Source organism: Mobula hypostoma, chromosome 18, assembly GCF_963921235.1.
Source record: "Mobula hypostoma chromosome 18, sMobHyp1.1, whole genome shotgun sequence".
Classification (NCBI taxonomy): Eukaryota; Metazoa; Chordata; class Chondrichthyes; order Myliobatiformes; family Myliobatidae; genus Mobula; species Mobula hypostoma.
The window spans coordinates 29921489-29947351 of record NC_086114.1 but is presented as its reverse complement, the minus strand read 5'-3'; the positions used below and the strand labels follow the sequence as shown (position 1 = coordinate 29947351).

Here is a 25863-nt window from a genome sequence, read left to right as displayed (position 1 = left end):
AAAGTAAAGATGCTGGTGTGCTTTCGTTGTGATTGCATCTACGTACAGGGCCCAGGATAGGTCATCCAGTATGGTTATTTATTTATTTAACAATAAGGCACGGAGTATCCCCTTCCGATCCTTCCAGCTGTGCTGCCCAGCAAACCTTGATAACCCCAATTTAACCCAAACCAAATCACAGGACAAGTTACAATGATCAATTATCCTACATGGTATGTCTTTGGTCAGTGGGAGGAAACTGGAGCACCTGGGGAAAACCCATGCATTCTACGGGGAGAACGTACAGAGACTTCTTACAGAGAACATTGGAATTGAACTCTGAACTCCGATGCCCTGAGCTGTAATAGCATTGCGCAAACCGCGACGTTCCCATGGTGCCCGGTGTTAATGGCCAGTGGTTTAAAGCTGCCAGCTCTCTTCACTGCAGAACCTCCAATGTAGACTGGTACGTGTTCACCCTTCTTTCCCTTTCCAAAGTCAGCAATTTGCTGTGTAGTGTTACTCATGCTGAGAGAAGTTGTTATGGCGCCACTCAACCAGGAATCCTATCTCCCTTTGGTAAGCTGAGTCATTACCACCAGTGATTCGACCCACAACAGTGGTATTGTTGGTGAATTTGTTGTGGCATTGGAGCTGTACTGAGCCACACAGTGACATATGGATAGACAAGAGCAGGGGAGAAAGTACACAGCCTTGAAGTCACCGGTGCTGATGGTCAGTGAGAAAAAGTTGTCATTAACAATCTTCTCTGTTTGAGCACGAGGAATTCTGCAGATGCTGAAAATTCAAGCAACACACATCAAAGATGCTGGTGAACACAGCAGGCCAGGCAGCATCTCTAGGAAGAGGAACAGTCGACGTTTCAGGCTGAGATCGTTCGTCAGGACCTTTAACATTCACGCCTTCCACTACCAGCTCACCTTGGCTAAAGATAGAAAGCATCACTTGAAAAAATATTGGGCACATTGAACTATCTTCTAAAACTTGCTGCATTATCAGTGTAGAAGGTGTAATGTAATCTAAAGCTTCTGATGGTTGTTTACCACAATTAAACTTTCAAGGATACAAAACAAAGATGACCTCAGCATCTTCAGGAGCTCTGGACTGCTTCCATTCCTGAAATAACCTATGTTGATAACATACCTTAGAGAAATGGCTGCAGTAGTCTGACAAGGGTCAGCCTCCTGTCCTGACGAAGGGTTTCAGCCCGAAACGTCGACTGTACCTCTTCCTAGAGATGCTGCCTGGCCTGCTGCGTTCACCAGCAACTTTGATGTGTGTTGCTCTCTGTTTGAGGTCTACTCGTGAGGAAGTTGAGTATCTGTTTCAAAATTCAAAGTATGTTCATTATCAAAGTGCATATATGTCACCATATACAACCCTGAGACTCAATTTCTTGTGGGCATTTACAGTAAGCACAAAGGAACAAAATAATAATAATAATAAATAAGCAATAGATATCAAGAACATGAGACAGAATCCTTGAAAGTGAGTCTATAGATTGTAGGAACAGTTCAGTGTTGAGGTGAATGAAGTTGACTGAAGTTATGCCCTCTGTTCAAGAGCCTGATGGTTGAGGGCTTTTACCTGTTCCTGAGCCTGATGGTTGAGGGCTTTTACCTGTTCCTGAGCCTGGTGGTGTAGGTCCTGAGGCTCCTGTAGCTCCTTCCAGATGGCACTGAGAGAGGAGAGCATGGCTTAGGTGTTGGGGGCCCTTTGTAATGGATGCAGCTTTCCTGCATCAGTGCTCCAAGTAGATGTGCTCAATGGCAGGGAGGGCTTTACTTGTGATGGACTGGGCTATATCCACTACTGATTGTAGGCTTTCCATTCAAGTGTGTTGATGTTTCCACAGCAGGCCATAATGCAACCAGCCAATAAACTCATCAGTGCAAATCTATAGAAGATGCATAGGGAGATATTGAGGCTCAGGTCTTGAAGCTTGATGATTAAGGTGGATGGGATAATGATGTTGAATATTGAGCTGCAGTCAATGAAAGGAAGTCTGATGTATGAGTTTCTATTGTGCAGATTTCACTCTGCTCAGGACAGAGACAAAGAAATCGCATTTGCTGTTGACCTATTGTGGTGGCAGTCAAACTGAAGCGGATCCGGGTCACCTTTGATGCTGGAATTGATTCACACCATAACCAACCTCTCACAGCACTTCATTACAGTTGATGTACAGTAAGTGCTACCAGTTGGTAGTTGCTGAGGCAGACCCACACACCCTTTCTGAGCACCGGCACAATAGATGCCTAATTAGGTGATAATAGATAAGTGGCAACTATCATACACACCACACTTTGGCAGTCAATGAACACCTTGAAAAAGAGATTCCAGTCACCAACCCATGTTATTTGATGATATTGCTACTATTACGTTTTCCACCAGTAAATTCCTGTAGGTCACCATTGACCAGAAACTCAGCTGGCAGAACATTATGTGGAGAATTTGGGACATTATGTAGCAGTTGCACAAGAAGTCATTGAGGCTGCATTTGAATTATTGTGTTCAGTTTTGGTTACCTTGTCATAGGAAAGATGCCATTAAGCTGGAAAGGGTATCAAAAGAATTACAAGCATGTTGCCAGCAGGCAGGGGACAGAGTTATAGAGGCTGAGCAAGGTAGGACAGTATTCATTGCAGAATGAGGGTTGATCTTATAAATGTGTATAAAATCATGAGGGAAATAGAAAGGGCAAATATGCGGTTTTCTCCCCCAGGGCTGGGGAATCAACAACTAGAAGGCAAAGGTTGAAGGTGAAAGGTGAGAGACTTAATGGGAACCTAAGGGGGATCTTTTTCACCCAGAGGGTTACACATGTACAGAATAAGCTTCCTGAGAAAGTGGTCGAGGCATGCACATTAACAACATTTGGAGAAGTATATTGACAGGAAGGGTAAAGAGAAACACAAGCCAAACAAAGGGAAATCAGACAAGCTTTAATGGGTATCTTGGTCAGCACGAACCAGTTGGACCTGAGAGTGTTTCCATGCTGAATGACCCTGTGACTCTATAGACCAAACATGTAAATTACCGTAGTTTCAGGAGCAGATGAGACACTGGGTACCCTGCAGTGAGTGGCTCTCCTGGAGTGAATTCCACTTGTCTGGTTGAGTGCAGCTCTCAAGAAAGTTGACATGTTCCAGGAAAATATGGGTTCATTTGATTGATGCCCTATTTACACCTTTAACTTTCACGCCTTCCACTACCAGCTCACCTTGGCTAAAGATAGAAAGCATCACTTGAGACAATATTGGGCACATTGAACTATCTTCTAAAACTTGCTACATTATCAGTGTAGAAGGTGTAACGTAATCTAGAGCTTCTGGTGGTTGTTTACCTCAATTAAACATTCAATGGTACAAAACGAAGATGACCTCTGCATTTTCAGGAGCTCTGGACTGCTTCCATTCCTGAAATAACCTATGTTGACAAGTTACCTTAGAGAAGTGGCTGCAGTAGTCTGGCAAGGGTCAGCCTCCTGTTATTCTTAAATGCTTAATCTCCACTTTTGAGAAAGATTTTTAAAATTCTGTATTAATAGTACCACATTGTTTTATGTTCTTGTCTATGGGGCATAACCATGGCATTATGAGATGTCACCATAGCAACACCATCTCACTAGAGTTCTTTTTATTTGGCTGATTGCTTACACAAACCACAAAGCCGTCTGTGTAATTTGTTTTGCATTCCTTGAATGTGAGATGTTATTGAACTCTTTCCTTGTTTTAAGCAGTTCAGTCACTGCTGATCTACATCACTAGCACTGGAGGCCACACTCAATACCACACCTTTGATTCCCAGAGAACAAGTTCTAGGAGGAAACCAACAATTCTTGCACTGGGTTCCTGACAGTCAGTTTAGGAGAATCCTTCAGCTAGTGGAGCCTAAACTCAGCCATCCAATGGCATACCACTTCTTTGCTTGAAAAGGGCAAGTGTTGTCTGTACTTTTGATTGTCTTGATATTGAAAATATGTGATTAAACTAGAAAGAGCGCAATAAAGATTTACCAGGCTGTTGCCTGAATTTGGAGGTTTCAGTTACGAGGAGAGGTTGTGTGGACTAGGAATTTATTTCCTGTAATGTAAGAGATTGATGGGTGATCTAACAGACGTATATGACGTGTAGGAGTGATCCTATATAAATAAGATAATGAGGGGCATAGATAGGGAGAAAGCACATAGCCTTTTTCCCAGCGAGGGATGCCACAATAAGAATGGTACAGTAGTGTGGCACTTAGAGCAACACATTTCAGAGCCAGCTGTAAAATTGCTTGGGGTTCAATTTCTGCCGCTGTCTGTAGGGACCACGCGGGTTGGCTGCGGGTGCTCCAGTTTCCTCCCACATTCCAAAAGCATACGGGTTAGGGTGAGTAAGTTGTGGTGCATATTTGGAATGAGCTGCCAGAAATGGGCACATTATTAACAATTAAATGCCATCCGGATAAGTACATGGCAGGAGAGGTTTCGAGGGCTGTGGGCCGAATGTCAGACTAGCTTGCAGGGTAACACGATGTGCGTGGATGAGTTTGGCTGAAGGGCCTGTTTCTGTGCTGTATGACTCGATGTCTATCAGTTACTATGCACGCTGAGCTGTTTCTGATTGTAAATTTAAAGAGTGAGGATCTCAGAAAAATAATACATCTGGAGGATCTGACCCAAGCAATGCTCAGTGACAAGAAGACTTAATTTGTCATTATAATTCTCAACACAATGTTTTCAGGTGCACCTTGCTGCTACTTTGGCAGTCCCTGAAGATTAAGGATGACTTTCTTCCACTCTGGTTCGATGGGTCCTTTTCGTTGAACAGGTCAAAATAGGAAGCACAGACTTTTGCACTGATGGGGCAGAGGGTGTCTACTGAGTGAGATGGTGATCTGCCTGTGTTAAAGCCTTTGTGTACTTCTGACATGAGGAATTGCGATTCTCAGTGGCGTTCTGAATGCTTCCTCTCCATCTTGAGCACTCAGAAGTCAGTGAAGATGTTTCATTATTTTCAAGGCATATTTGAGATCACCCATGAATTATTTCTTCTGTCCACTGGCTAACCTTTCCTCATGACAGTATTTGGAAGAAAGAAACCTCTTACGCATACAAAAACCTGGTTGCCCAAACACAGCCAGCAATGTTGTTGATGTACTTTCAGTGGTTGAGATGCTTGCTGTAGGTTGTGCTGGTGACAGAAGTACATCTGAGGTCAGTGATTACTGCTGCCCGATCGAGTATGAGTTTTGTGCTGGGCCTGAGATCTTGAGTTTTAAACACCCATTCCCTCAGTTGAACAATGTGTAGGGCTGGTGCACTGAATATGTTTGCTTACTTGTCCTCCTCGTCAATAATGAGAGGTAAAGCCAAATCTATCTGAAGCATCTGCTATAGATGACAAACTGGGCCTGGTGTGGATTGTATTGTCCTGCTTCTGCACAGATCCTGTACTGCCACGGGCTAATAAATGACTGTGGTCACGCAAGATGAGAGGCATTGATCGTGTGGATAGTCAGAGGCTTTTTCCCAGGGCTGAAATGGTTGCCACAAGAGGACACGGGTTTAAGGCGCTGGGGAGTAGGTACAGAGGAGATGTCAGGGGTAAGTTTTTTTACACAGTGGTGAGTGTGTGGAACGGGCTGCCGGCAACGGTGGTGGAGGTGGATACGATAGGGTCTTTTAAGAGACTTTTGGATAGGTACATGGAGCTTAGACAATTAGAGGGCTATGGGGAAGGCTAGTAATTTCTATTAGGTAGGGATATGTTCGGCACAACTTTGTGGGCCGAAGGGCCTGTATTGTGCTGTAGGCTTTCTATGTTTCTAAGTAGCTCTCAGCGTGCATGTGGGCAGAATGCGGTTTTCTAGAAACGATCTCTGGGCATCATCACATGGACTATTTGATGACTGGAATGGCACACGGTGTGTTATTCTTTGGACACAATGGTACAGAATTCTCTAGCCCAGGAACATAAGGTATTGCACATCGAAGAACAGGCCATTGACTGTTATTGTGGAGAAAGGCTGTTCAAAGCAGAACATGAGGGAAGTACTGCAGTTCACGTTTCTCTTTGACAAGCTATTCATTGAAATATTGTTCATAGTGCATACAAACATGAACTCTGCAGAAGAATTTCAAAGCCCTTTTTATATTGTGATCTCTGATCGTTATTGCTGGTTCTAAAATTTCTGTTTGAAGAACGAAGATAAAGTCAATTCAAGTTGAAATTGAGGGGAAAAGTCAAAACAGTTGGCAATGCAAGTAGAAGTGTTTCTACGCTGAGGTTATGTGAGGTGACTCTGCGCTTATGGCTCCTCATTGCTGCCTCTACTTGTTGATCTGCGTCCAAGGCCAAGTCACTATACGCTGCTGCCTCTGGTGGAACGCCCAGGGATAGCCATACCCTGACAAGTGCGGCCTTGGATGTGCTCCTAGCTCACATTTCACACTGCTCAGCCAAGCTGGGCTGCCTTGAGCTTGGCCGAAGTCCACGAACACCAAACAAAAGTCCCCTTGTGCTGCACAGACAACTGGGCCTTTGCAGGCTTGTTCAACAGGACTCTGCAGTTCATTCATATCACACCTGGGCTGGTTCCATTGGTAATGGTAATTGTTTCACTATTGGCACATGTACCCGAGGTACAGTGAAAATCGTTGTTTTGCGTGCCACCCATACTGAACATTCCAATTATTAGTGCAAGGGGAAAGAATACAGAGTTACTGTAACAGAAGAAGTGCAGTGTGGGGAGACAAACAAGGTGCAAGGGCTATACTGAGGTAGACTGAGAGATCAAGAATTCATCTTCATCATATACTAGAGTCTTATAACAGCAGGATAGAAGCTGTCCTTGAGCCTGGTGGTGAATGCAGGATAGAATTAGTTACAGAGAATGTGCTTTGAAGGTAGACCACAATATGCAAGGCCACAAAGAGGTAGATTGTGAGGTACAAAATCCATTTATCATAGGAGAAGTCTATTAGTCTTATAACAGCGGGATAGAAACTGTCATTGAGCCTTGTGGTGAGTCCTTTCAAGCTTTTGTTTCTTCTGCCTGGTGGGAGGGGGCAGAAGAGAGTGGCTGAGATCTTTGGTTATGCTGGCTGCTTTCCCGAGGCAGTGAGAAGTGACAGACAGAACAGAGGCTAGCTCCACACCACCCCTGGAAACCTAGAAATTGTAATGCATTTTACAGTCAAACCAGTCTGAGTGAGACGGTGTTAGGGCTGTGGGTGGTAACCTGGTAATACACTTGGGTATTCTAATACATTGGCTTGCCACACTCTGTACCTTCAGTATTATCATTTCAGTCAGACTGTGGGGAGCACAATTTGTTTATGGGGGGGAGAGACCCACTCAGAGGAGTATGGGCTGCCCCAGCCAAGTTTGGTTCCTATGAGAGTGAATCTTGCAGTTAATGGCTTTAATAGAGTGTTGATTTATTGTTATTTCATATACTGAGGTACAGTGAAGAACTTTGAATGCCATCCATACAAATCATTTCCCCACAAGAGTTTATTGAGGTAGTGATGCACTATCAATTGCTCCAAAAGACTGGAAGTAGACTGAAAGGCTTTTATTAACAGTAAATGGACCAGTGTCCATGCTGAGTATCTGTCCTGGACTGAGGGAGGAGCAGTGGCACAATCGCCTTTATTCAGGGGTCTGTGGGAGGAGCCACAGGAGCAGTCAACAGAGGGGCGTGTCCAGTCATGTCCAGACAGGTAACCCAGTTACAACATGTATATATGTTTGACCACAGGTAGTACATGGGAAAACAGAAAGTAGTCTATAAGTCCTTTTCTTTTCCCACCCACCTGGCTTCACCTATCACCTTCTGGCTATCCTTCTTCTCCTTCCCCTTACCCTTTTATTCTACCATTTTCCCCCTTCCTTTCCAGTCCTGAAGAGGAGTCTTGGCCCAAAACGTCAGCTGTTTATTCACTTCCATTGATGCTGCCTGATCATCTAAGTTCTTCCAGCATTTTGTGTGTGTTGCTTTGGATTGCCAGCATCTGCAGAATTTCTCTTGTTTAGGATATAGTGTTACAGAATCAGAAAATGTGAAGTGCAGACCCATTGAATGTGAAGACAATAAGATAAGAGTGGCTTTACTTGTCACATGTTCATCGAAACATACAGTAAAAGGCGTCAACACAAGGAAATCTGCAGATGCTGGAATTTCAAGCAAAACACATCAAAGTTGCTGGTGAGCGCAGCAGGCCAGGCAGCATCTCTAAGAAGAGGTACAGTCGACGTTTCGGGCTGAGACCCTTCGTCAGGACTAACTGAAGGAAGAGTTAGTAAGAGATTTGAAAGTGGGAGGGGGAGGGGGAGATCCAAAATGATAGGAGAAGACAGGAGGGGGAGGGATGGAGCCAAGACCTGGACAGGTGACTGGCAAAAGGGATATGAGAGGGTCATGGGACGGGAGGCCTAGGAAGAAAGAAATGGGGAGGGGGAAGCCCAGAGGATGGGCAAGGAGTATAGTGAGAGGGACAGAGGGAGAAAAAGGAGAGAGAGAGGGGAAAATATATATATAATTAATAAATAAATAACGGATGGGGTACAAGGGGGAGGTGGGGCATTAATGGAAGTTGGAGAAGTCAATGTTCATGCCATCAGGTTGGAGTATAAGGTGTTGTTCCTCCAACCTGAGTGTGGCTTCATCTTGAGAGTAGAGGAGGCCGTGGATAGACATATCAGAATGGGAATGGGACGTGGAATTAAAATGTATGGCCACTGGGAGTAAAAGGCATTGTTTGCTTCGAATCAAATCAGCAAAGATTGTGCCAGTCAGCCGCACAAGTGTCGCCGTGCTTCTGGCGCCAGCATTGCATGCTCATAGCTCACTAACCCTAGCCATACGTCTGTGAAGTGTGGGAGGAAACTGGAGCTTTTGGAAGAAAGCCACACGGTCACGGGGAGAACGTATAAACTCCTTACAGGCAGTGGTGGGAATTGAACCCCAGCCTTACAGCTGTCTCTGTAATAGTGTAATGGTAACTGCTACAGTGTGGGTGAAAGATAACAGAGAGGTTAAGTGGTCTGTTCTATAGGCTTATAATAGTGGGATAGAAGCAGCTTATCTGCAGATAAATGGATGGGGAGTGCTTCATCTAGGCACTGTGTGTCTTGGCTGGGACAGCCTTTCAGCTTTCTCGTAGTTAAAAATCCTTGCCTTGCCAAGCAGAGAATTCACCTTGATGAAGGTGAAGGCCAACGGTACTGCAGCGTAAGTGAGTTCTGTAAGAAAAACCATAATGGTATCTAGAGACCAAAACGGATGCAAAGCTATTGGATTTTAATTAAGACTTTCCATGGTCTGTCAATCACCCTGCCTGTCACCCAGATATCATCTCCTGCAGAGTGTACACAGCTGTAAATGGTCCACTGTTGGGCTCCAGTTGTAATCTGTTAATTATTCTCCAGAGAGCTCAAACCAGTTATAACAAGCTGTCAGTGGGAGTTGCAGTTTCAGAGCAGGACCTGTGAGATGGTGCTAAATCCAAAACTGACTGGAAAAAATACCCTCCTTCCTTACATTATGCCCATTAATCTTTCTCACCTCCCCCTTTCTCCAGGGCTTCTCCTTGGTGTCTGCGATAACTTGCTTCTACTCCAATGCTGAGGAGTGGGAGATGCCTGCGGATGAACATTTTTAACATGGGTAATGTGCACACGAGCCACCACGCAGTCCTTAGATAGTGAGATATATTCACACACAGACACATTGTGCACATAATCACACCACAGTAGCTTTGTGTTATTACGTGCCAGTGACCTGGGTTCAATTCCTGTCACTGTCTGTGAGGAGTTTGTCTGTTCTTCCATTGATGGGTTTCCTCTGGGTGCTCTAGTTTCCTGCCACATTCCAGAGACATACAGTTTAATAGGTTAATTGGTCAGATGGGTATAATTGTGTGGCACAGGCTTGTTGGGCTGTAAAAGCCAGTTACCGTGTGTATTTCTAAATAAAATATAACACACATGCGCACACTCAGTATGCACACACATGCATGCATTCACACACACTCATTGCACACACATGCACACACACTCAATATGCACGTGCAAACACACACATTACACACACACAGTGTGCACATGCATGCACACACCCCACAACCCCACACATACACATAAATACACGTGCACACACTCCGTATGCACGCACACACACCTCTCTCGCTCTCTCTCGCTCGGTCTTTCTCTCACACACACACACACACACACGCTTTCATTGTCATGTGTACACTTTTTACCTTGGTTTTTCCTCTCCCTCACATCCTCCAAACCTATATCCTTCTCTCCATCAGTCTACACTCTGTGTCCTTTACACCCTACCTCAATACCACCAACTCCTCCATTCACCTATCCTCTTACCAATCCCCTGTTCTCCCTTCCTCTCTGTCTCTACTCTAAAGCCTCTCCCAGCTTACATGGCTTTCCTCGCCAGTCTGAAGCTGCCCTTTGTAGTGCTGCTCCTAAATGACCAAGCACCCTCCTGACCCCCATGACCAATACACTCTTCACACTCAGCTCTTCCAGACCCACTCTATAGCTGCATCACTTCAAAATCTCTAGTCCAGCCCAGAATCCGCAGGCCTTTCCTGGAAACCTCAGGAAAGCCTTCAACTGGAGGTGCCAATGTTGGCAGATAGTGGAGCCTGATGTAGGTGGGTGGGTCCCACGGCCTGGCTTCCTGCAGGAATGGAGTCAGCTTTACTCACACTGCTTACTCTTCACATGCTGAAAGGATCATATTTATAATATCCTCTTATCTCACCTTTAAGCAGCTTTTTTTGTTTTGAACCGCAATGAGTTTTGACATGCAGAGTGAATCAGCAGATAGTTTCTACACAGCAAGATGCCAGAATCCACAATCAGATGGTTGACAAGATGATCTGCTCTTTGTTAATGGTTTTTGAGTGAGAAGCATCATTTACGAAACCGAGAGAACTCTGATCTCTTTCAACAGTGTGGTGTGCTATTTAATTTCCAAACAGAATGGAACTATTACAGTGGCACAGAAAGTAGAGCCAATGTTGCAGAGCTCCAGCCATGTAGTTTTAATCTTGACCTCCAGTGCTGTCTGTTTTTACGTTCCCCTTCTGACAGCGTAGGTTTCCTCCTACATCACAAATACATGCTGATTGGTAAATTAATTGGGCACTATAAGTTGTCCCTAGTGTGTGACAAAGTGATGGAATCTGTCGGGGGGGGTGGAATTGATGGGAATGTGGGAGAATAAAATTGAATTGACTTTATTTCTTACATCCTTTGGCTGGTGTTAGGTAAATTGGGACGGCTTTTGTATCTGGTTGCTGATTAGATACTACTTGAAAATATTTCTGTTTGAGTGTAAATCCAAAACAAATGTATGGATGTGGATTGTACCATGTTCGTTTTGGGCATTTTTATTTTTTATTGGCACTAAGAGATCTTCTGGAGGAACTCAGCTGGTTGAGCAGCATTTATGGGGTTGGGGAGGGGGAAGAATTGTCAATGTTTCCGATCAAAACTCTGAAGCACAGTTGCCCCAAAATAGTCTCCATCAACTTCTCCTGAGTCCCCATTTTTGAATATTTTTGCAATTTATTACTTCAGTTTACTGCAAAGCCTGTGTAACATCTGGACAATTTATTTCACAACATCAACAATTCTTTCCCCCGACAGATGTTCCTCAACCCCGCTGAGTTCCTTCAGCAGACTGTTTGTTGCTCCAGATTCCAGCATCTCCAGTCCCTTGCGATTCCTTATTAGATCCTTATTTTGTTTGTTGTCCACATTCAAACTGGTGATAAGGAGGCTTCCGAGGAAATTGTAAAACCATGGACTGTCATAGACTCTTATAGCACAGAGGCAAGACCTTCAACCCACTGAGTCCATTACTATCAGCTGTTGTGAGACATTCTGTATCAGAGGCAGTCAGGGATTTTAGAGCCATACATAGGATTATTCAGCATGAGAACAGGCCTTTCAGACCAACTGGTCCATGATGCCCCATCCAAACTAGTCCCATTTGCCAATGTTTGGCCCACAATCTTCTAGATCTTTCCGATCCACGTACTTTTCCGACTGTCTTTGAAAGTTGTTATTGTACCTGCCTCAGCCACTTCCTCTGGCAACACATTCCACATAAATTTCCCCGACCCTGGAAGAAAGAGGGTGCATTCACCCTATCTATACCCCCTGTGATTTTATATACCTCAATAAGATCACCCCTCATTCTCCTACACTCCAAGGAATAAAGTCCGAGCCAGTCCAACCACTCCCTATAACTTGGTCCTTCAAGCCCTGGTGACATCCTTATAAATCTTTTCTGCACTCTTTCCGGATGAAGAGCATCTTTCCTATAGCAGGGCAGGATTGTTCAGTGATTTCAGCGCAGAACTCAGACAATAGTGCTAGCTGTACGTGTACTGAGATGGAAAGGATTCATAGAAGATTAGCATGACCCCTGGACAAGTATGACATGAAAATTCGTGAAGCATTCTATTTTTAAAGGAAAAGAAGGGCCGGTGAATTTTCTGATCATCACGGCGAGCCAAACAAAATGTCCCATTCAAGCACTCTGATAGTCATCTACCTCACCTGAACCCCCACCTTTGATCACAAGAGATACTGCTGGTGCTGGAAATCCTGAGCAGTGCACACAAAGTGCTGGAGGAACTCAGCAGATCATTCAGCTCCAATGGAGAGGAATAAACAGTCAATGTTTTGGGCCGAGACCCTCATCAGGACTGGAAAGTGGGTAAGAAGCCAAAATAAGGTGAAGGGAGGAGAAGGAGTACAAATTGTCAGGTGATAGGTAAAGCCAAGTGAGGGGGAATTTAGGTGGGGGGGGGAAGGTGACAAGTGGAAAAGGTAAAGGGCAGAAGAAGATAGGAGAGGAGAGTGGACCTTGGGAGAAAGGAGAGGAGGAAGGACATATGAGGGAGGTGACAGGTAGGTGAGGAAAAGAGAAGGGGTGAATGGGGAGCTAGTATGGGGAGTGGAAAAAGAGAAGGGGGACGGGCAGAGAAATTACCAGGTTAGAGAAATCAATGTTCATACCATCAGATCGGCAGTTTCTCAGATGCAATGATGTGTTGCTCCTCTGAACTGAGAAAGTCCTCTTCACAGCAGTAGAGAAGGCCATGGATCAACATGTCGGATAAGAATGGGAAATAGAATTAAAACTGATGGCCACTTGGGAAAATCCGCTTTTTTTGGCGGACAGAGCCAAACACTTGACGGAAGAGTTTGCCCAATCTGTATCAGGACTCCTCAGTCGAGGCCATACCAGGAATACTGGATATTTGGTGGATATTCACCCTTGAATACTTTTGCTATTTTTTATTATACGTTTTTGCTGAGTCTCTGTAACAAATTGCACAGTAATGTGTTGGAGTTAGAATAGGTTGGAGGTGTCAGTCATCACCATAATGAAAATTTTAATGGCACCATTATCTCTGTTGCCCCATGACAACAGTGTTAAAGAGATTGAACAAGGCCAGTCCTGAGACTCCACAGTAGATCCACGACCAGGGGACAACCTAATTAACTGAAAATAAGCAGAGGTGTCAGGAACACTATGGAAAGAAAATGGTTTGTTTAGTGTTAATCTTCCTGAGTTAATTGGGCAATTAAGGGGACTGGAAATGCAAATTGATGGTGTGAACCTCACAAAACAAAGCATGTATGCCGGATTGAGAAGGAGCTAACAGATGGGACTGTCTCTGCTTCCTGCAGAGGCTGCATTCAAATGCAGGGACTGGAGTAAATATTGGAGTTTAAAAAACGATGGTGAGGGAGAAAAATTCAGTAATTATCATGGTGAAAACTGCCATTATCAGATATTCTCCTGTTGTGAAAATGCTTGGCATTTCTGGAGGTGGATTTCATGTAATTTAGAGTCAGAAATAGCCTAGGTCTCTGATATAATAAATGTTATGTCATACGTAATGTTCTATAATCTAGAACATCTCAGTTCTTGGCTTTTACATCAGACATTTTAAATAAATTAACCATATTTATGGAATAAAAATAGATTGCTCTCAATGTCAAACAATCGACACATGCTTGGCATGTAAAGTAGTCCAATAACAAAATACTGTAGTTAATGAAGATCTGAGAAAAAAGCATGGGAAGTACTCGTCAGGAAAGACATCATCTGTGGGGAGGGAGAGAGAGAAAAACCTAATGTTTTATGGTCAAAACCAATCATCAGAACTATCAGAATGTTCTCATCATGAGTCATCAACCCGAAACATTGACTCTTTTGCTGTCTCCACAGATGCTGCCTGACCTGTTGAGTATTTCTAACATTTTCTGTTTGTGGGTTACCTGAAGACATTTTGAGAGCAATGATCTGCTTTGCTAGAAATGATCAGTTATGCTTGGATCTGCCAAGCACAACAGCTTAACTGGGCTACTTAACAATGCTCCTGATTGGAGTGCAGGCAGAGATCCAACTTCCTGCTCAGTTATTCCCTGATCCCAGACCCTTGAACTCTACTGCTGGATTTTTCAGTGAGTCCAATGTGGGAGCAGGCAGTTCCACAGGTAGCACTGGGCCTGGCCTAGGAAGCCTATCTGATCAGGATGGCATTATTCCGATATTTCATTGGGAGACTAGTGAGAGAAAAGATGAATTCAAATTGATATTCCTGCTGTTTTATTTAATTGAGATGATCTAAGTCAAATCTTCACTCTTTTTGCCTGTGTTCCAGTGTTTTATTTAGAATAGGTATGGCACTATTATTTTCCACAAAGGTCCCCTGTGTAGCTGTAAAAGGTATTAGAGTGCAGGTATCAAACACTAATGATGGAGAGAGAACAACTAAAGTACTGTCTCAGATAGATAACCCATGGCACTTCTGATATAGACAAATGCTGCCTGACTTCCTGAGTATTACAGTATTCCCTGGCATCAGAAATCTGTTTCATTGTCTATTAGCAAAACTATACTGAGCAGATGTACAGTGAGCCAACCATCAAGACCAGTCTTAACCAAAGGCCTGCTTCATCATTGGTTCATCGCATGGCCTGTTACTGGGAGGTCTGAGACACTAGTCCTCTTCAGGAGTATTCTCCTGCTTGAGATTATGGTTGGTTCCATTATCCTACCTCTTGCTGTCAGGGACTTCAAACCCACCCTGATTTCTTGGCTTTCATCCAGATCATCACTTCACACATCTATGCCCCAGACATCTCCATGAACTTCTTCCCTGTTGACTCCTCATACCTGTTTGACATCATCATGATCGCCCACCTTCTCCCCTCCAACAGCTTAATCTTTTTTATGGCCAATGATCATTGATCAAATCCACTTACACCATTGCCTGTCCTGTCCCTCATTATCTTCATAGACGTAGTAAATGCAAGAAAGGAGATTCACTACATCTGTGTGATTCCTCATCTCCACAGTGTTCTCTCCCATTGATCCATTGCTCCACTCTTATCCTCTGAAAGCTCTTCTTCCCTCTGTAAGCTCATCGATGAAGTACCAGAGTGTGAGGTTTACTGTTCAAGACCTATTTTTGCCCAAGTGAATGTGAGAGCATCGTTGTGGGTGGACCTTGCATGAATTTTACTGTAGTCCTTCATACAGTGACACACACCCCAGCTCAAGTTAGAAATTTCTGCAGTCCTCGCCAATTGACCTCTGTTTTACTTTCTGCTCAGTTAATCTGAACTAGGCTTCTTTTTATCACCTTGACCTTTGACACTCCACTGCCCTTTACAATTTATGTTGAACTATTTCCCTTTTGAAGTGTTGCTGTCTCTTCTAATTATTCCACTTCAATGTCAAGGGTGTTTTTTGTGTAGGAAAGATATACTAATCTAGAATTATTTTGAAGAATTCCCCACTTTGACTATGTTACTGACGTCGGGACAGGCATCAACTCTTTTTCCCACTGATGCCGCCTAACCTGCTGAATATTTTCACCTTTTTGGCAGAGCTGATGCACATTGGGCTTGTTCACTGATATGACGAGGACACAAATTACCTAAATATTAAAGGCTCCATGCCAAGTACAGGTATGGATCTATACAGATCTATACAGATGAGTACAGATGGTCAACATAAACATGATGGACCAAATGGCCTATTGCCATGCTGTATGACTCCCTCTCTTTGAGAAAAAGCAAAATGTGAGAAAACACTGGTTTTTATTGAAAGCCAACATAGAGTCATAGAATCTTACAGTGTGGAAACAGGCCCTTTGGCCCAACTAGTCCATGCCAACCATTATTTCCTCTAAGCTAGTCCATTTGCCTACATTAGGCACATATCCCTCAAAAATAGCAGATGGAATTTAATGCAGACAAGTGTGATGTGTTACACTTTGGGAAGACAAACTAGGGTAGGACATACATAGTGTAAGGTAGGGCACTAAGGAGTGTAGTAGAACAGAAGAATATGGGAATACAAAATTCTTTGGAAGTGATATCATGGGTAGATAGGGTCGTAAAGAGAACTTTTGGCACATTGGCCATCACAAAACAAAATATTGAGTACAGGAGTAGGGATGTTGAAATTATACAAGACATTGTATGGCCTCATTTGAAGTATTGGGTGCAGTTCTGATCACCTACCTACAGGAAAGACAGCAATAAGATTGAAAGAGTGCAGAGAAAATTGACAAGGATGTTGCTGGAACTTGAGGACCTGGATTAGAGGGAAAGTTTAAATAGGCTAGGACTTTATTCCCTGGAGCATAAGGGAATGAGGGGAGATTTATAGAAGCATAATGTATAGAAGTATAGTTGGTATTTAACACCATCATACCCCAGAAACCGGATGGGAAACTGTCCTCCCTGAGTCTCAACACTTCCCTCTGTAAGTGGATCCAGGACTTCTTAACAGTAAGGCCACAGTCAGTCCGCGTGAGCAGCAACATCTCTCGTCCCATTCCACTGAGCACTGGCGCTCCCCAAGGCTGTGTGCTCAGCCCACTGCTGTTCACACTGCTGAGACGTGACTGTGCTGTGGGATTCAGCTCAAGTTTGCAGATGACACAACGGTGGTTGGCCTCATCAAGAATGGTGATGAGACGGAGTATCGAGAGGAAGTGGAGTGGCTGGTGCACTGGTGTGAGAAGAACACACCTGAATGTGGAGAAGGCAAAACAAATCATTGTGAGCTTCAGGAAGGTGCAGACGAACCATCCCCCTCTGCGAATATATGGCTCCTCCATAGAGAGAGTTTAGTGCACTAAGTTCCCAGGAATTCACATCATGGATGACCTCACCTGGTCCCTTAATATCACCTCCCTGAACAAGAAGGCACAGCAGCGCTTCCACTTCCTAAGAAAATTGAGGCAAGCAAGGCTCCCTCCCATTCCTTAACTCGGTTTTACCGGATCGCTATTGAGAGTACCCTGACAAGTTGCTTCCATCTTGTATGGGAGCAGAATCAGAATACGTTTAGTATCACCAGCATATGTTGTGAAAACTTTTAACTTTGTGGCAGCAGTACAATGCAATACAAGATAAATATAGAATAAATAAATAAACTACAGTAAGTATACACTGTATATGTATATTAAATAGTTAAATTATAAACAGTGCAAAAAAACAAATTTATTAAAAGTGAGAGGCAGTGTTCATAGCTTCACCGTCCATTTAGGAATCAGATGGTAGAGGGAAAGAAGCTGTTCCTGAATCACAGAGTGTGTGCCTTTAGGTTTCTGTATCTCCTTCCTGACGGTAACAATGAGAAGAGGGCATGTCCTTGGCAGCTCCTTGAAGGTGTCTTGGATACTATGGGAGGCTAGAAAGTCTCCACATGGAGCAGTCAAGCATCAGACTGGAAGTCCCTACAAAGGATTGTGAGAACAGCTGAGAGGGTCATAAGGCCCTCCCTGCCATCCATCAGGGACATTTATCAGGAGCACTGCAATCGCAGGGCCCTTGGTGTTATTAAGGACCCCAGCCATCCATCCAGTATCCTCTATAGGAAGAGGCGCAGTCGACGTTTCAGGCCGAGACCCTTCGTCAGGACTAACTGAAGGAAGAGTGAGTAAGGGATTTGAAAGCTGGAGGGGGAGGGGGAGATGCAAAATGATAGGAGAAGACAGGAGGGGGAGGGATAGAGCCGAGAGCTGGACAGGTGATAGGCAAAAGGGGATACGAGAGGATCATGGGACAGGAGGTCTGGGAAGAAAGACGGGGGGGGGGTGACCCAGAGGATGGGCAAGAGGTATATTCAGAGGGACAGAGGGAGAAAAAGGAGAGTGAGAGAAAGAATGTGTGCATAAAAATGAGTAACAGCTGGGGTACGAGGGGGAGGTGGGGCCTAGCGGAAGTTAGAGAAGTCAATGTTCATGCCATCAGGTTGGAGGCTACCCAGACGGAATATAAGGTGTTGTTCCTCCAACCTGAGTGTGGCTTCATCTTTACAGTAGAGGAGGCCGTGGATAGACATGTCAGAATGGGAATGGGATGTGGAATTAAAATGTGTGGCCACTGGGAGATCCTGCTTTCTCTGGCGGACAGAGCGTAGATGTTCAGCAAAGCGGTCTCCCAGTCTGCGTCGGGTCTCACCAATATATAAAAGGCCACATCGGGAGCACCGGACGCAGTATATCACCCCAGTCGACTCACAGGTGAAGTGATGCCTCACCTGGAAAGACTGTTTGGGGCCCTGAATGGTGGTAAGGGAGGAAGTGTAAGGGCATGTGTAGCACTTGTTCCGCTTACACGGATCCTCTTCCTATAGATGCTGCTTGGCCTGCTGCGTTCACCAGCAACTTTGATGTGTGTTGCTTGAATTTCCAGCATCTGCAGAATTCCTGTTGTTTGCATCCAGTATCCTCTTTGACTTTCTACCATCAGGCAGGAGACCCTGTTGCATAAAAACAAGATCAGTCAGGATGAGGAACTGTTTGCTTCCCCAGGCCATTAGGCTTCTGAATTCCCTTCTGCATCGTATTCGAAGTGTCACTGGTAAATCTGTTCTGTACCTTACTTTATTTAATATTAATGCACTTTAGTTTGTTATTTATGTATGATTCATCTGTACATTTTACCCTCACCTTCATAAATTATCATGTGTACTGTATGTTATATGTACTACTGTGCTTTACATTCTGGTTTGGAGAAACGTCTCATTTCTATATATATTATATGGTTATATATGTTATACAATACATGTAATATAGTTAAATGACAATAAACTTGACTTGACTTGAAGTATACAAAATTATGGGAGGTGTAGATGGGGTAATTGCAAATAGACTTTTTCCACTGATGTTGGCTGAGACTAGAACTAGAGGCCATGGAATAAGAGTGAAAGGTGAAATGTTAAAGGGGTACATGAGGGTAATCTTCCTCACTCAGAGGCAGGTGCGGGAGTGCAACAAGCTGCCAGTGGAAGTGGTAAATGTGGATTTGATTTCAACATTTAAGAGAAGTTTTGATAAGTAAATGAATGGATGGGTATGGAGGGCTATGGTATGGGTGCAGGTCGATGAGACTCAGCACAGTAATAGTTCAGCAAGGACTAGAGGGGCTGAAGGACCTGTTTCTGTGCTGTAGTTTTCTATAATTATAACTCTATGACTATGGCTGTGCAGACTCCTGTCTTTCCTTGATGGAAAGTTAGATCATCAACTCTGGTTTCTCTCCTGCAGATCCTGCCTGACCTGCTGACTATTTCTGCCATTTTCTGCTTTTATTTAACATAAATGACTAGGGAATATTGGGGTTGGGATTTATTTTGCATTTTATAGGGAATCAAAATTCACCCTAAAAAGATCAATTGAACTGAATTTTAAGAGCAATATGAAACAGAGGAACTGCACAATATAAAATGTTTCAGAGGTAATATTCAGCTGTAATTAATAATGCATCACTCTTTATATCAAACATTTATAACCTTCCTACACTTCCACATTTACAGAGTTGTTGAAATATTGCTAATTAGTCGCAGCAATAGATTCTTATTAAATTCCTATTAATTATTAACAATCTTACTGTAAAATGCTTTAGTATTAGGTATAGTGGAATTTCAAGAAATATCACGTGCTTTTTGGTGATGAGTACAATATGATCAACAAAGTTGAAAGCCTCTCATTGAGAAGCAGACTCTTCAGTCCATCTAACCTATGCTGTTCACCACATCAAAGTATGTATACATTACAACCCTGAGATTCATCTCCTCATAGGCAGCCACAAAACAGAGACCCAAAAAAACCCATATAAAAAAAGACTTCCGAACAGCCAATGTGCAGAGCAACTAAAACAAGTCATGCAAACTATAAATGCAAGCAACAATGAACTGAAATTGACAAAGAAAGTTAATCCGCAGACCATTAGCTCAGTGCAGAGCAGAGCAGCTAACTGAACTGGCCTGTCTCTCATCTCAGAGTCTGACACACCGACCTTTTCAATCTGGCCTGGTGCTTAAATTGTCATCCAGATTTGGGTCTAGTTGCTTCAACATATTCTGGGGCCTGGACCCTGCCACCTCGATTCAGCCTGTACCCGCCCTTCCCGATTCGACCCGGTGCTTGAATCGTAGTTCAAACATGGGGTTCAGTCACTTCGACACACTCTGGGGCCTGGGCCCTGCTGCCTTGATTTGGCCTGTACCCAACGTTTCCAGTTCAGTTTGGTAGTCTTCCTCACTCTTAGCGACAGGCCCACTGCCTCACCTCACCTCGGTTCTGCCATATCGAATTGCCTCCAAGCCGACTGGGAAGTTAAAGGCTACCATTTGCGATGATCGTTTACCAGAAAAGATTGACTAACAAAGTACTTTGTTATGTCCTTCCGAACGCTTGGCTCTCCACTCCCTCAGCACTAATCCTAACCTCACCATCAAACCTGTAGATAAGAGAAGTGCTGTCGTAGTCTGGCGAACTGACCTCTACCTTGCTGAGGCCCAGCACCAACTCTCAGACACCTCCTCTTACTTACCCCTTGAACAGGACCCACTGAGGAACACCAGTCCATCGTCTCCCACACCATCACCAACCTTACTGACTCTGGGGATCTCCCATCCACTGCCACCAACCTCATAGTTCCTGCACCCCACACCTCCTGTTTCTACTTCCAACCCAAGATCCTCAAACCTGCTTGTTCAGGTAGACCCATTGTTTCAGCTTGTTCTTGCCCCACTGTACTCATATTGGCATACCTCAGCTCTGTTTTATTCCCCCTGGTTCAGTCCCTTCCCACCTTACATCTATGACACCTCACACGTTCTTGATCTTTTCAAGGATTTCAAGTTCCCTGACCCCATTATCTTACTTCTATTGTGGATGTCCAGTCCCTATACTCCTCCATCCCCCCACCAGGAAAGCCTTTCTTTCTGGACATCATACCCAATCAGTTCCCCTCCACAACTACTCTCCTCCGCCTCATGGAACATGTCCTCACTCTAAATAATTTCTCCTTTGTTTTGTCCCACTTCCTTCAAACAGAAGGGGTAGCCATGGGCACTTACATGGGTCCCAGTTATGCCTGCCTGTTTGTCAATTACGTTGAACTGTCTATGTTGCAAGCCTACACTGGTGACCGTCCTGTACTTTTCCTATGCTTTATCAACGACTGCATTGGTGCTGCTTCCTGCACCCATGCTGAACCTGCCGATTTCAGCCACACTGCCTTCAACTTCCACCCGGTCCTCAAATTCACCTGGTTCATTTCTGATATTTCCCTTCCCTTTTTCGATCTCACTGTCTCTATCTCTAGAGACAGCTTATTCACCGATGCCTATTATAAACTAATGGACTCTCACAGCTACCTGGACTATATCTCATCCCACCCTGCTGCTTGTAAAAATGCAATTCCTCCATCTCTGCCACATCTGCTCTCAGGATGAGGCTTTTCATTGTAGAATAAAGGAGATGTCCTCCTTTTTCAAAAAAAGGGGGTTCCCTTCCTCCACCATCATAAGACCATAAGTCCAAAAGATTTCGGAGCAGAACCAGAATCAGAATCAGAATCAGGTTTATTAACACCGGCAAGTGACGTGAAATTTGTTAACTTAGCAGCAGCAGTTCAATGCAATACATAATCTAGCAGAGAAAAAAATAAAAAATAAAATTAAAAATACTAATAAATAAGTAAATCAATTATGGTATACGTATATTGAATAGATTAAAAATGTGCAAAAACAAATATTGTATATGAAGAAAAGTGAGAGAGTGTCCAAAGATTCAACGTCCATTTAGGAATCAGATGGCAGAGGTGAAGAAGCTGTTCCTGAATCACTGAGCGTGTACCTTCAGGCTTCTGTATCTCCAACCTGATGGTAACAGTGAGAAAAGGGCATGCCCTGGGTGCCGGAGGTCCTTAATATTAGATGCTGCATTTCTGAGACACTGCTCCTCAAAGATCTCCCAGTGGCCACACATTTTAATTCCACATCCCATTCCCATTCTGACATGTCTATCCATGGCCTCCTCTACTGTAAAGATGAAGTCACACTCAGGTTGGAGGAACAACACTTCATATTCCGTCTGGGTAGCCTCCAACCTGATGGCATGAACATCGACTTCCCTAACTTCCGCTAATACCCCACCTCCCCCTCGTACCCCATCCGTTATTTATTTTTATACACACATTCTTTCTCTCACTCTCCTTTTTCTCCCTCTGTCCCTCTGACTATACCCCTTGCCCATCCTCTGGGATCCCCCCCCTTGTCTTTCTCCCCGGACCTCCTGTCCCATGATCCTCTCATATCCCCTTTGCCAATCACCTGTCCAGCTCTTGGTTCTATCCCTCCTCCTCCTGTCTTCTCCTATCATTTTGGATCTATCCCTCCCCCTCCCACTTTCAAATCTCTTACTAACTCTTCCTTCAGTTAGTCCTGACGAAGGTTCTCGGCCTGAAACGTCGACTGTACCTCTTCCTAGAGATCTGCCTGGCCTTCTGCGTTCACCAGCAACTTTGTGTGCTGCTTGAATTTCCAGCATCTGCAGAATTCCTGTTGTTTGCGTCCTTAAAGACGTCCTGGGTACTTTGTAGGCTAGTGCCCAAGATGGAGCTGACTAGATTTACAACCTTCTGCAGCTCCTTTTGGTCCTGTGCAGTAGCCCCTCCATACCAGACAGTGATGCAGCCTGTCAGAATGCTCTCCACGGAAGAACTATAGAAGTTTTTGAGTATATTTGTTGACATGCCAAGTACCTTCGAACTCCTAATAAAGTATGGCTGCTGTCTTGCCTTCTTTATAACTACATTGATATGTTGGGACTAGGTTAGATCCTCAGAGATCTTGACACCCAGGAACTTGAAACTGCTCACTCTCTCCACTTCTGATCCCTCTATGAGGATTGGTATGTGGTTCTTCGTCTTATCCTTCCTGAAGTCCACAATCAGCTCTTTCGTCTTACTGACATTGAGTGTCAGGTTGTTGCTGTAGCACCACTCCACTAGTTGGCATATCTCACTCTTGTACGCCCTCGTGTCACCACCTGAAATTCTACCAACAATGGTTGTATCGTCAGCAAATTTGTAGATGGTATTTGAGTTATGCCTAGCCACACAGCCATGTGTACACCATTTGGCCCATCGAGTCTGCTCCACCATTCAATCATGGGCTGATTCAATTCTTCCAATCATCCCCAGTCCCCTGCCTTCTCCCCCTACCCTTTGATGTCCTGGCTAATCAAGAACCTATCTATCACTGCCTTAAATGCACCTAATGACTTGGCCTCCATAGCCCTCGTGGCAACAAATTCCACAGATTTACCACCCTCTGACTAAAGTAATTTCTCTGGATCTCTGTTCTAAACGGACGTTCTTCAATCCTGAAGTCGTGCCCTCTTGTCCTAGACTCCCCTACCACGGGAAATAACTTTGCCATATCTAATCTGTCCAGGCCTTTTAACATTCGGAATGTTTCAATGAGGTCCCCCACCTCATTCTCCTGAACTCCAGGGAATACAGCCCAAGAGCTGCCAGATGTTCCTCATAAGGTAGCCTTTTCATTCCTGGAATCATTTTTGTGAATGTTCTCTGAACCCTCTCCAATGTCAGTATATCCTTTCTAAAATAAGGAGCCCAAAACTGCACACAGTACTCCAAGTGTGGTCTCACGAGTGCCTTATAGAGCCTCAACATCGCATCCCTGCTCTTATATTCCACCCCCTAGAAGTGAATGCCAACATTGCATTCACCTTCTTCACCACTGACTCAACCTAGAGGTTAACCTTTACGGTATCCTGCACAAGGGCTCCCAAGTCGCTTTGCATCTCTGCATTTTGAATTCTCTCCCCATCTAAATAATAGTCTGCCTGTTTATTTCTTCCACCAAAGTGCATGACCATACACTTCCCAACATTGTAATTCATTTGTCATTTCTTTGTCCATTCCCCTAAACTAGCCAAGTATCTCTGCAGGCTCTCTGTTTTCTCAACACTACCTGCTCCTCCATCTATCTTAGTATCATCGGAAAGCTTATCTACAAATCTATTAATCCTATATTTCAAATCATTGACATACATTGTAAAAAGCAGTAGTCCCAACACTAACCCCTGTGGAACTCCACTGGTAACCAGCAGCCAGCCAGAATAGGATCCCTTTATTAGCACTCTCTGTTTTCTGCTGATCAGCCAATACTCCATCCATGCTAGTAACTTCCCTGTAATTCCATGGGCTCTTATCTTGCTAAGCAGCCTCATGTGTGGCACCTTGTCAAAGGCCTTCTGAAAATCCAAGCACCACATCTACTGCATCTCCTTTGTCTACTCTGCTTGTAATTTCCTCAAAAAATTGCAGGAGGTTCGTCAGGCAGGATTTTCTTTTCAGGAAACCATGCTGGCTTTGGCCGATCTTGTCATGTGCCTCCAGGTACTCTGTAATCTTATCCCTAACAATTGATTCCAACAACTTCCCAGCCACTGATGTCAAGCTAACAGGTCTATAGTTTCCCTTCTGCTGCCTCCCACCCTTCTTAAATGGTGGAGTAACATTTGCAATTTTCCAGTCATCCAGTACAATGCCAGAATCTTTTGATTCTTGAAAGATCACTGTTAATGCCTCCGCAATCTCTCCAGCTGCTTCCTTCAGAACCCGAGGATGCATTCCCTTAGGTCCAGGAGACTTATTCACCCTCAGACTATTAAGCTTCCTGAGTATCTTCTCGGTTGTAATTTTCACTGCACATACTTCACTTCCCCGACACTCTTAAATGTCCGGTATACTGCAGACATCTTCCACTGTGAAGACTGATGCAAGATATACACTCAGTTCCTCTGCCATCTCTGCATCTCTCATTACAATATCTCCAGCGTCATTTTCTATTGGTTCTATATCTGTCCTCAACTCTCTTTTACCCTTTATATACTTAAACAATCTTTTAGTATCTTCTTTGATAATAGTCACCAGCTTCCTTTCATAATTCATCTCTTCTTTCCTAATGACCTTCTTAGTTTCCTTCTCCAAGTTTTTAAAAGCTTCCCAATCCTCTGTCTTCCCACTAGCTTTGGCTTCCTTGTATGTCCTTTCTTTTGCTTTTACTTTGGCTCTTATTTCACTTGTCAGCCACGGAAGTGTCCTTCTTCCATTCGAAAATTTCTTCTTATTTGGACTATATCTGTCTTGCACTTCTCTCATTTTTCGCAGAAACTCCAGCCATTGCTGCTCTGCTGTCCTTCCTGCTAGTGTCTTAGATGTCCCTTAGACATTCTACAAATTCTGTCTCTTGAGGTCCAGTACTAACCTGGTTTTTCCAATTCACTTTCATGTTCAAATCCCCAATGATATCATGACATTGTCCTTCTGACACATCTTTTCTACCTCCTGCTGTAATTTGTAATCCACATCCCGGCTGCTGTTTGAAAGCTTGTATACAACGGCCATTAGGATCCTTTTATCCTTGCCATTTCTTAACTCAACTCATTGAGACTCTACACCTTCTGATCCTATG

General features: G+C 44.0%; 1 protein-coding gene and 1 pseudogene across 1 annotated transcript in view; both read left to right on the top strand.

Moving 5' to 3' along the window:
• Window positions 1-25863, top strand: part of LOC134358184 (glutamate receptor ionotropic, delta-1-like) — a 901838-nt gene that overhangs the window by 412036 nt on the left and 463939 nt on the right. The gene's annotated exons all lie outside the window — the stretch shown is intronic.
• Window positions 12398-12498, top strand: LOC134358635 (U6 spliceosomal RNA; annotated as a pseudogene).